The sequence below is a fragment of the Symphalangus syndactylus genome, chromosome 4 (genome assembly GCF_028878055.3).
Source record: "Symphalangus syndactylus isolate Jambi chromosome 4, NHGRI_mSymSyn1-v2.1_pri, whole genome shotgun sequence".
NCBI classification, from domain to species: Eukaryota; Metazoa; Chordata; class Mammalia; order Primates; family Hylobatidae; genus Symphalangus; species Symphalangus syndactylus.
Genome location: NC_072426.2, coordinates 55,474,648 through 55,487,449, shown reverse-complemented (window position 1 = coordinate 55,487,449; position 12,802 = coordinate 55,474,648). Strand labels below are relative to the sequence as shown.

At 37.7% G+C, this 12,802-nt stretch overlaps 1 protein-coding gene across 3 annotated transcripts in view; it reads left to right on the top strand.

Annotated features, from left to right (window-relative positions):
• The window catches only part of SYNPO2 (synaptopodin 2), a 172,470-nt gene that overhangs the window by 121,946 nt on the left and 37,722 nt on the right, over nt 1-12,802 (top strand). The window lies entirely within an intron of this gene.

Sequence of the window (12,802 nt, the reverse complement as noted above, 5' to 3'; positions counted from 1 at the left end):
CCACCCCCATGACTCACATTATCTCCCACCAGGTCCCTCCCACAACATGTGGGAATTATGGTAGTACAATTCAAGATGAGATTTGGGTGGGGACACAGAGCCAAACCATGTCAAAGAGAAACCTTCTCCTTTGAGAAGTCTTGCCTGCTATGTGCTATGTGCTATGCATTTCCATTGTATACTGTGTTCACTTTGATCATATAAATTATCATATTGAGTTGTAATTATCTACTCTTTTACACATTTCAGAATATGAGACTCTCTAGGGCATTATTCATTATTTCAGTTCAGAGCCCATAACACTATTTGTCACATTAAAGACAATCAGTTAATATATAGTATAATTGACTAATTAATCAAAAGAGGTAACATAAGCAAAGCTTTAAGCTACAACTCCATTTCCTTACATAAGTTCAACACAGACCCCTGGCTGAGTGAAGAGAGAGAGAGTAGCTGAGGGTTCTTGCCTGCTTCTGCAAGGCTCTCCTTAGCTAGCTCTGGCCCAGGATCTTTTTGGCAAGATGGTGACATTCATGCAGGCTCTCCTCAATCTGAAATAAATAGGAGAACTATTAGTCAATCGCAGCAGGGAGCATGACTGGCTTTAAAACGCATTAACAGAACACTTACATGGACACCAAGGGCACTTGGCATGACCCTGGTTTCCCTTCTTGAAGTACAAGATTTGGAAATCACTGCCACAGCCCAGTTCAGCTCACGTGGAGCTGCCAAGACCAGCAGAGTGCACAGGAGGTCCAGCAGAGTGCACAGGAGGTCCAGCAGAGTGCACAGGAGGTGCAGCAGCACCTAGGGTAGTGCCTCTGCTCCAGCGCCTCACTCTGCTTTGATGCATATGTTTATCTCCATAAATTGCAACCAAGCCTACACAGTGATCATTTTAAGTTTTACTGATTGCCTTGTGACCTTACCTCTCTCATGGGGCCAGAAGAATGATGGCGAGATACAGTGATTGGCAGGAACAGCTGTGGAGTTGCTTATTGAGTCATGGTGGGACCGTTGCCTTTGCTGGGGAAGACTCAGGTATCTCTGATGTCCACATTCAATGGGAGCAAATCTTTTCCACAAATGCACTGGGAATTCCCTATGTATTACAATGCTTTTGTAATAATCTCATACCCTAAAAGAGACTATGAAAAAAGAATAAATAGAAAGTAAGAGGTTTAGGAGTGCCTGTTGAGCCAGGTATTAAGAAAAGTTGAGACAGACTTTTGGGTAAAATTCAATCTTCTCATATTGTCATTTATTCAGCACATATTTATTGCAGGTCTACTATGTGCAAGACACATGTCAGGTTGTGGGAGATACAAAGATCTTTGTGTTGCAATCTTAGCTCTCAAGGAATTTCAACTAGCCAGTAGTTTGGAAGCTAAATGGGAGCTATTTCCAAAGTAACCTTGATATAGTAGCTTGGCAAAGATTTTCTTCTCCCCTTCCTCTCCTTTCTATAGACTTTTTTTTTTTTGAGATGGAGTCTCACTCTGTCACCCAGCTTGGAGTGCAGTGGAGCCATCTTGGCTCACTGCAACCTCCACGTCCCGGATTCAAGTAATTCTCCTGCCTCAGCCTCCCAAGTAGCTGGGATTACAGGTACCTGCCACCACGCCCGGCTATTTTTTGTATTTTCAGTAGAGATGGGGTTTCACCATGTTGGCCAGGCTCGTCTTGAACTCCTGACCTCAAGTAATCTGCCTGCCTCAGCCTCCCAAAGTTCTGGGATTATAGGCATGAACCACCCCGTGCCCAGCCACCTCTCTATAGACTGAATCTACAGAACTGGGCTGAAACTATTTGCCTCTCCATTCCTCCTGCCGGCATCGCCAGAGCGATCTTTAGCCGAATTGGTTGTTGGTTTTAGTCTTGCTCTTTTAGCACATGGTTCCTTTTTTTTTTTCCCTTTTCTTTTTTTTTTTTATTTTACTTTAAGTTCTGGGATACATGTGCAGAACATGCAGGTTTGTTACATAGGTATACATGTGTCATGGTGGTTTGCTGCACCTATCAACCTGTCATCTAGGCTTTAAGCCCTGCATGGATTAGGTATTTGTCCTAATGCTCTCCCTCCCCTTGCCCACTTGACCCCAACAGGTTCCGGTGTGTGATGTTTCCCCTCCTGTGTCCATGTGTTCTCCTTGATCAACTCCCACTTATGAGTGAGAACGTGTGGTTTTGGTTTTCTGTTCCTGTATTAGTTTGCTGACAATGATGGTTTCCAGCTTCATCCACGTCCCTTCAAAGGACATTAACTCCTTCTTTTTTAGGGTTGCATAGTATTCCATGATGTATATGTGCCACATTTTCTTTACCAGTCTATCATTGATGGGCACTTGGGTTGGTTCCAAGTCTTCACTGTTGTAAATAGCAGCACATGGTTCTTAAAAGGCAGCGTTTTCTGGTTTCTGTCAGCCTTTCTTCCCTAGGTCAGACCTTACTTCTACTTGCTCTTGCATTACCTTCAGTGGAACTTTCTCTGGAACTTTCTCCTGTCCAACTCAGATATTCAAGAATGCTTACACATGGAATCCCTGTCCCTTTAGATCAGTTATTCTCAAAGTGTCATCTGCAGACCTCTGGTGGTCTCTGAGATACTTTCGAGCCAAAATAATTTTCGTAATAATACTAAGGTGTTGCTTGTCCTTTTCACCATGTTGACATTTGCACAGATGGTGCAAAAACAATGGTGGCTGAAACCACTTGCACCTTAGCCCTTGGCATTCAAGGCAGCAACACAAATGTACCAGGGGCCTTTGTGTTCCTCATTATCATACATTTGGCTTAAAAAACATGATGCCAGTTTCACATACGAATATCCTGATGAAGCAATTAAAGTTTGATTTTTATTAAATCTTGAGTGCATATCTTTTTAATATTCTGTGTGACAAAATGAAAAGTACATATAAAGCACTTTGGCTGGATACTGAAATGCAATGTTTACCTCAAGGGAGCATTTGTACAAAATTGTTTGAATTGCAAGCCATACTAACCATTTTTTAAATTTATGGGACATCATTTTTATTTTAAAGAATAACAGACAAAGTATGGTTATTCAGACTTGGATATTCAGCAGTTATTTTCTAGAAAATAAGCAAAGTCAACTTGCCCATTTTAAGGAAAACAATGGACAATATTTGAACTTTCAAGGGAAAATTAAAATTTTGAGAAACTCTCATCTGCCACTGTGAATGTGACAGCATCCCAATACTTAAAGACTTCTCTGATGAGATCACTGGTGATATTGAGAGTGATTGTTTGACGTTGTATAATGAAATGTGTCAACATTCGAAAGATGTGCATAACTCAGTGAATCAATATTTTCCAAATGATCAATCCAAATGTAACAAAGTCACACATGCATAAAAGATGCATTGAAAATGCAAAATGGACCAATGGATTTTTTAAATTAAGAGTATGAAAAATTTATTTCTATGGTTTCAGATTCTGCACTACAACTTTAGAAACTACTGCTTGTTGAGTTCAATGTGATATCAAAGAAGAATATCCAAAATAACCCTATAAGACTATCAATGTACTCCTCCTTTTCCAACTATATAACTGTGTGAGGCTCAATTTTCTTCATGCATTTCAATCAACCCATCACAACAGATTGAATGCAAAAGCACATCTGAGAATCTAGCTGTCTTCTATTGAGCTCAGACATTAAAGAGATTTACAGACCAGGCACGGTGGCTCACACCTGTAATCCCAGCACTTTGGGAGGCCAAGGCGGGTGGATCATTTGAGGTCAGGAGTTCAAGACCAGCCTGGTGAAACTTTGTCTCTACTAAAAATACAAAAACTATCTGGGTGTGGCGGCACATGCCTGTAATCCCAGCTACTCGGGAGACTGAGGCAGGAGAATTGCTTGAACCTGGGAGTCGGAGGTTGCAGTGAGCCAAGATTGCGTCACTGCCCTCCAGCCTGGGCAACAAAGCGAGACTCCATCTCAAAAATAAATAAACAAATAGATTTATAGAAGTGGGAAATAATACCACTATTCTCACTACATTACCTGTTTTATACAATACGGTTTTTCATAAAAAAGTACTTATGTTAACATGCAGTGGGTTTGTTGTTATTTTAAATTTAATAAAAATTTAAAATTTCTCATTTTTGGTATCTGATATGGTAAATATCAATAGACCGAACTCAAAACAGAGTATCTTTGAAGTCCTTAATTATTTTTAAGGGTCTAAACAGTTCCTAAGACCAAAATGTTTAAGAATTGCTTCTATAGATCACATACTCTTAAACACCGATGATGGCCTAAATAAAATTCCAGTTAATTAAAGCCTTGAAAGTGATCCTTTAAACCAGCTCTTCCCTGAAAGGGCAGTCTTTCTGATGTGATTAAATCCCCCTGGCTCCTGCACCAGACAGTTTTTTGTCCATCAAACCTCTCAAGTATGTGCTGTGGCTGGGAAGGCAGATATTATCTCAGTCATGTGAAGACATTACTGGCCCTGTCTTTCCCCCAATACCCTACTACAGTAAATGTTCAGTGCAGTCAACTTAACTTTCTTGAATTAAAACTATGACAAATATTTATAAATTTGTACAGTTGATACTTTTTAAATTAAAACTTCAATGACAGTTTGATGTGATTCTTTCCAAAATGGAAGCACCCTAATGTATCTTATATGTATTATAGTTTGACAAAGTATAGAATTAGGAATCTGGAAGGAATGCCTTCATTCTCCAGGTGTGGAAAATGATTCCCTAATAGCTTAAATGCTTTGCTTGAAATCACATGAGTTAGAGAAAGAATTAAGACAAGATCGCCAGTTTACTAAGAACTGCAAGTCCGCAGCAAAATAATAGAAATTATAAATTTTTAAAAGTCTCTACTCCTGTCATTTGGAGAAAAATTTCCATTTTACATACATCTTCTTTATCTGTAGTTTTATTTATGAGAAAACTAGAAGAATAAATGGATTCATCTAGTTGAGACAAATGCAGGACAACTTCATATGTCTACAGCTATAGAAAAACAGGGCACTCCAGACAGGTATATTTGTTGGGTACATGAGACGTTTATATCTGAAACTAAACAGTTTCAGGAAAAAAAAGCAATACAAGCAAGGTATCTGGGACCTTACATTATGGATTCTAATTCATTTCCTTTACTTTATTAATGCAGAAATGCCTCAGGTTCAATTATACCTTTAGATATCAGAACCTCGTTTAGCTATTTGGGATGTACTCTTTCCTAAAGATATCACGTGTTTTTCTGCATCTAGTCAGTCTACTAAAAATGATATAAACATTTTAAATGTCTTGGGATCATTATTATTAATGCCCATTATTTTATTCGAATAGAGCAGAGGCGTTAAGTCCTATTGAGCATATGAGAGTTTTTTACACCTTCAGTGAGTGGCCCAGTCTTCTGAGCCTTTTTGTTGTTGTTAAGATTTTCACATGTTTTTAAATTTGGCTTTTACTCCCTAACTTTGGCATTTGTATTAACTTTGCCATTTTCTTTATACAGGATACATGATTTTCTCACCACTTCTAATTTTCTAAACCAAATAACGATGGTAAATAGAATTGTATAAAATTGATGAAGTAGACTGAGGATAGGATCCATATACTTTCAGTAATGTCCAGAAGTTTTAGTGAACTTTATTTTTAACTGTATTTTGACCATTCAAAAGACTGTTGAGAGCTTACTTGTAAGTTCTTTAGGTAACTAATTCTTATTAGCATGTTAATTTCTCAGTTAAAAGTTGTATGTCCAGTTAATAAACATCAACTGAGACCAGGCACGGTGGCTCACACCTGTAATCCCAGCACTTTGGGAGGCCGAGGTGGGCAGATCACGAGGTCAGGAGCTCGAGACCAGCCCGGCCAACATGGCGCAACCCCATCTCTACTAAAAATACAAAAATTAGCCGTGCATGGTGGTGGGAGCCTCCCAGCTACTTGGGAGGCTGAGGTAGAAGAATTGCTTGAACCCGGGAGGCGGAAGTTACAGTGAGCAGAGATTGTGCCATGGCACTCCAGCCTGGGCAACAAGAGCAAGACTCCATCTCAAAAAAAAAAAAAAAAAATCAACTAAAATTTAGGAAACCCAAATAGTGAGTTCTAGTTCTGCTCTCTTTTCTTAGTAATTCTTATTAAAAAGAGTATTTACATAGAATCTTTTAAATTTTACATGTGCTTTTACTATGAGTTCTTTAAAAAGTATTTTTCATATTCTGCACAAATGTTTATAAAAATAATCTGCCTGTAATTCAAAGACCTCTGTGCAATCTTTCATGATTTATCTAACAAAAAGTAGACAGGCACATGTCCTGCTAGGCTCTGATCTATCAGTGTTTGCCTGAAAGAGCTAGGATATTTACATTCTTAGGAAAGAAAGAAAAGCAGAGAATACCATTCCATATTTGTACTTAGTTTTCTAGCATCACGATGGCTGCTTTATAACAGCTCATAGCAGTTATATTGCAGCATCGTTTCTGCCTGTGGAATCACTTTGGTATGAAGATTCTTAAGTATGCAGCCCCACAAATTAGGGCTCTCATTCCTGTCAAAGATTGTTATTACTCCAGGAACCTTTCCAAGGTTGCTACCATGAATACTTTTTACTTTTATGGTGACTTGGTCTCTGAGAGTAAAGACAATCATCCAAAAGAAAACGTTTTTGTCTGGACATATTTTGGTGACGAGAGAAAGAAAGATCATGATCTTCAAACCAAAACCCAACACGAGAACAGGTTATGAGCTTGAATTGAGGTACTGAGTGTACAATAACCAAAAATTGTAGTGTCTATTTGAATTTACACCTGTCACTTGATTTGAATATACAGTTTTAACTTTATTTTCATTATTTAGACACATGATTTATAGAATTGAATCCCAAGGACTGAGGTTGGTGTTTAGGATCTGGATAGCAAGCCCTCTGAAAGTGGAATTATGAACTTATTTCTAAGATCTTAGCTACTATCATCTTGCTCTGCCTCCTCTGACCATTCCTCTGGTATTAGTTGAAGAATACAGACCTACCTAAGGCTTTGGTTTAAGAGCCAGTTGGGGTAAGGGAATGCTTATTAAACCTTGTCTTACAGGTATGAGGCAGTTTTGCAAAATGCCTGAAGTGGAAAATTGAGGAAAGGAAGGAGCTTCCCAAAGAACTACTAGAACATGTAGACTACATTTTCTGTCAAAAAATAAAATAAAATCTCTGAAACTTTAATTGTTGCTTGAGATCACGATCATCTCTTTCACCCTCTCTTAGTTATTGCCAGGTCCCTGAGACTTCATCATATGGATTGAGAATAGCCCCACATGTGATAGGCAAATTTATGCTAATTTTCTCTTTTTCATTGATTTCAATAGATTATAATAGTGGATTTAAGGAAGAGATTGTCTTGTTTCTATCATTCACTCTGACATTTTCCAACAGTACTTGTCAATGAATTATACATGAAAATGCAGCTCCTGAGACAAAATTTAGTTCTCCTGACAGCAAGCTGGCATGATTGATAAGCCATATACACAACACAAAATAATTTATGTACTAGGTCGATGAGAAATCAAATCTGAGACCTGCTTTCTAGTCAGTCTTGGAAGACCTGGAAATGAAGAGTGAACAACAGAAGAGAAAAATGAGGGTTTTTAAATTTTGCAAGGAATTATTTATTCATAAAACTAAATTAGCATAGCCGAAAGTCTTCTCAGATTTAGTCTATGAAATGTAAATAATGTCGTTAAATTTCCCAGAGAAGTCTTAACTTTCCAATTTCACTTGGTGTTGGTAAAATGCATCTTTCCTGGCATGGATCAAGAAATGGGAATCCTCACATGTGAGTGAGAATGAGCAATATTTGTCTTTTTGCACATGGCTTGTTTCACTGACGATAATGCCCTCCAGCTCCATCCATGTTGTTGCAACTGGCAGGATTTCATTTTTTATGACTGAATAATATTCCACTGTGTATATGTACCACTTTTTCTTTATCCACTCATCCACTGATGGACACTTAGGTTGATTCCATATCTTGGCTATTGTGAATAGTGCTGCAATAAAGTTGGGAGTGCAGATATCTCTTCAATATACTGATTTCCTTTATATTGGATATATAACCAGCAATGGGATTGCTGGCTAGTTCTAGTTTTAATTTTCTGAGGAACCTCCATATGGTCCTCCATAGTGACTGGACTAATTTGCATTCCCACCAACAGGGTATGTGGGTTACCCTTTCTCCACATCCTTGCCAGCATTCATTATTACCTCTCTTTTTGATAAAAGATAGAGAGTAGAATGATGGTTACCAGAGACTGGGAAGGGTAGTAGAGAGGAGAAGGGGATAAACTGGAGATGGTTGATGGGTACAAAAATACAGTTAGAAGAAATAAGATCTGGTGTTTTGTGGCATGACTATAGTTAACAATAATTTATTGTATACTTCGAGATAACTAAAAGAGTGCAATTGAAATGTTCCTAGCACAAAGAAATGATAAATATTTGAGGTGATGGATGCCCTAATTATGCTGGTTTGATCATTAGCTTGTATCAAAATATCACACATAGCCCATAAATATGTATAACTATTATGTATCCATAATAATTTTAAATAAAAAGTTTTTAAAGTTGGTACGCTGCATGTTCTCACTTATAAGTGGGAGCTAAATGATAAGAACTATGAACACAAGGAAGGAAACAACAGACACAGGAGTTTACTTGATGGGGGAGGCTGGGAGGAGGGAGAAAAGCAGAAAAGATAACTTTTGGGTACTGGGCTTAATTCCTGGTTGATGAAGTAACGTGTACAACAACTCCCTGTGACACGTGTTTACCTCTGTAACAAACCTTCACATGTACCCCTAAACCTAAAATAAAAATCAGCAAACCAAAACAAGAAGGTGGTCAGCAATGAAACATAGTATTGCATTTGATAACTACTGACATTACCAATATCTCTTAGTTATGTGATCTGATTAAATTGGGAGATACTGAAAAAGATTACAATATTTTCAGGATAAGAACTCACTCAGAGTCTAATATATTATATGTGGAATGAGGTCTCTAAAGGAATGTTTTCAAAGGAAAGGAATTACATCATGTGCTCACACAGGTATTTTGTGTCAAATCACAGTTTATGAAAGATAATTATACTCAATTTTGAACTTGTAACACATTGAGTCATAATATTGTCTATTTTTTAATTTTTAAAAATATTTTCTATGTAACTCTGTGTGTGTAGAAAGCCAACACGTCTGAATTCACCAGTCCCTTCTTGAGCACCTCTTTGAGCTGTAGGTACATCATGGAACTTTACACATATAATTTCTAATCCTGATTAAACATCTAGACTGATAAAATTTATTAGCACCATTTTACACTTTAGAAAACTAAAGCTCAGGGTAGTAGCGTAACTCATCTAGGTTCAGACAGGTAGTAAGCATAGGAGCAACACAGTTGAAACCCATGTCTTGTTCCCTCAGAGTTGGTACCCTTTCCCACTACTACATGTATTTTATGAATCCAAGATTAATGGCTTAAGGAGACTGGTAGATAAGTTCACTGATAGAGAGCTGGTATCATCAGTACTAATAATTTGTGTGTCTAAATTTAGTTTTGTGAAGCACAGTGTCTTTCATTTTCACAAATAAGAACGTTTCCAAGTGTTAGAATCTTTACTCACATAAACATGCACAATTATACAATTATAAAAATACGTAATTATGCACAATAGAAGGTAAAGATCTTAGGTACACTAATACATGTTTATCCTTCTTGATGCTACTATCAGACCCTGTCATACCATATTTATTTGGTTGAAGAGTTCTATAAAAAATGGAGAAAGAGTAGTCCTTCAGAAAAACTTAAGTAACAAGAAAAGTTCTCATCATATATAACAAGGTTCTTGAGGGAAAAAGATTTCTTGTTATTCAGATGAATGTGAAAGGTCAGTGAAACGCAATCACAGCAGTTGATTGTGAATGTTGACCTCAGAATGTATTCTCTGAAGGAATGCTAATGACTCTTAGCATGATGCACTGGCTTATTTAGATACCATTAAGAGCTCCCACTTGACAAGCAGGATGATGAACTGCACTTTTCCTATCATGCAACACATGTTTGGATAACAGGAAGCTCTGTTAAGTTGGGATATTATTTATTTTTAAAGAATCAATTTTTTGTCTTCTTCTGCAATCCCAGTTTAAAACTCAGACAACTCATGGCTAATAAACAGAACTTCTACCTAAGATTCGGTCTTGGGGGGCACAGAGTATAATGACACCTCTGTTTTATCAACATAAAACCTCTTTGGTCCTCCAAAGGATGATGTTCTGTTCGAATCCTGGTATATCTGACTCCAATGAATGAATGATTTTATGCCTCAAAAATATCCTCTATTACCTATCTAATTTTTTTATAAATAAATTTCAGTAACTGAAATGTGAATAACTCTAACCTTGACACAGATGTTTACTGTTGGATATTGTTGTATCCTTTACTTATTAAAAAATTTCTTGTGATCTTTCATTTTAAATATTTCATGCAAGATAAAACAAAACAAATATATTTAACAGCTAAATGGGTATTTTCAAAATTAAGTGAAATTCTCTTTCTCATTGCTTTTGTGACTTTCTTGTAGTCTTGGAATATTGGGTTCATTTAATATTTTCTAATAAATTAGTATTTTCCAATAAATTAGTATATTCCAAAAATAAATTATATTTTCCAATAAATTAGTATATTCTTCCCCAAGAGGTAATGATATTGATTTGTCAGCAGGGGGGAAGGCTTTCTATAGATTATAATTTATGACAATAGAAGGATGGGCCCTCCCAGAACAAAACTAATTGAATCACTTCAAATTTCAATAATGCCATTGTTTTGGCTCTCAAAGGTAATATTTTGCTTTCAAGAGTATCATTTAAAATGAACTTGTAGATGTAAACTTTAAGCCTATATAAGTTAATATATGAATTATCATTTAAGACTTTAGCAGGAATTAGTGGGCAGCTTTTAGAGATAAATTGAAATACATTTTGTGCCCAGTCAGAAATAAGCCTAAACATGAAAACATTCTTCAAGAAGTGCTGCTTACCTGGTGTTCACCTCTCTAGGCTCAGAAGCTTTATTTTAATAAAAAGGAATAATGCTTGGTAGAAAAAATCTAGAAAAGTATCTTAAAGTATTCTTAAATTTGAGACTGTATGGTCATCATACATGGTTCATTGAGAACAATTGAACTCATAAAATGACATCTAAGCACGTTAGTATCACTTAGGGTTCCAGCAGGAAATAGGTGGCATGCTCAAAGAAGAATTCAAGATAATGCAATGTAGAGACTAAAGGTAGTCTTAAGGGAACCAACAAATGATAATGAAGCACCCAGAAACCCAGAGATTGAGAGCAGGAAGCTATTATCACCTGTAGGCCCAAAGGTACAAGGAGATAATATGTGTTGTTGGAACCTAACGAGTTAAGGCAATGATAGAGGGGCAGGCTGACAGGAGCTGCAACTGTCTAGACTAAAGAACAGAGCCACTGCTAAGCCATGGCCCAGCAGGTCCACCAAGGAGAGCATAGAGCTGACCTCTCTTTTCCCTTGGTCTTTGATCTCTTACTGGAGTAAGAATATTCCAGTAGATTATGACACAGTGCTTATGGCAGGGCTGCTTTTACTTTCTGCAAAGTAATCTCTTTTATCTTTCTTTTTTGCTAAAGTTTGCTTAGTACCATGCCTGGAGTAGCTGATTTCAATGCAGCATTTCTCTCTTTGACATATTCCCTGATATCCAGGCTCCCTGGTGCCCCACTATACTGGGATGGTTTTTATCAGTCCATTTAGCTGTACAGCTCTCTCCTCAAACAAGTTGCCCTGTCCTGTGCCTCCTTCTTATAGTCATGGCGTTTCATTCACCTTGGCAATGGGAAGGATTTTAAAATTTATTTTAATGCAGGAGGTCACTTTCTCACTGGAGTAAAACCTTACAATGTGGAATAATCATCATCATCATAATAATGTTTTAAGACAGGGTCTTGCTCTGTCCTCCAGGCTGGAGTGCAGTGGCGTGATCTTGGCTCACTGCAACCTCCACCTCCTGGCTCAAGCAATCCTCCCACTTCAGCCTTCTGTGTGGCTAGGATCACAGGCATGCACCACCAAGCTGGGCTAATTTTTGCATTTTTTGTAGGTATTTTTTTTTTTTTTTTTTTTTTTTTTTTTCAGATACAGAATCTTGCCATATTGACTGGGCTGGTCTCAAACTGCTGAGCTCAAGAGATCCACCCACCTCAGCCTCCCGAAGTGCTGGGATTATAGGCATCAGCCACTGTGCCTGGCGTGAATTATTTTATTTTATTTTATTTTATATTTTATTTTTGAGACAGAGTCTTGCTCTGTTGCCCAGGCTGGAGTGCAATGGTGTGATCTTGGCTCACTGCAGCCTCCACCTCCTGGGCTCATGCAATTCTCCTGCCTCAGCCTCCTGAGTAGCTGGGACTACAGGCGCACACCACCATGCCCAGCTAATTTTTGTACTTTTTAGTAGAGACGGGGTTTCACCATGTTGGCCAGGCTGGTCTCGGACTCCTGACCTTGTGATCTGCCCTCCTTGGCCTCCCAAAGTGCTGGGATTACAGGCGTAAGCCACCACTCCTGGCCTGAATAATTATTTTGAATGCCATCAATGTAAGCCTTTAACATCTTTTTTCACTCTTCTCTATTTTTTATTTCTTTAATTCTGTCTGGTTCCTTTACATTGATTTACTTTCTTTTTTCCTATTTACTTACAATGCTATGAATTAAATGTTGATATTATGGTACAT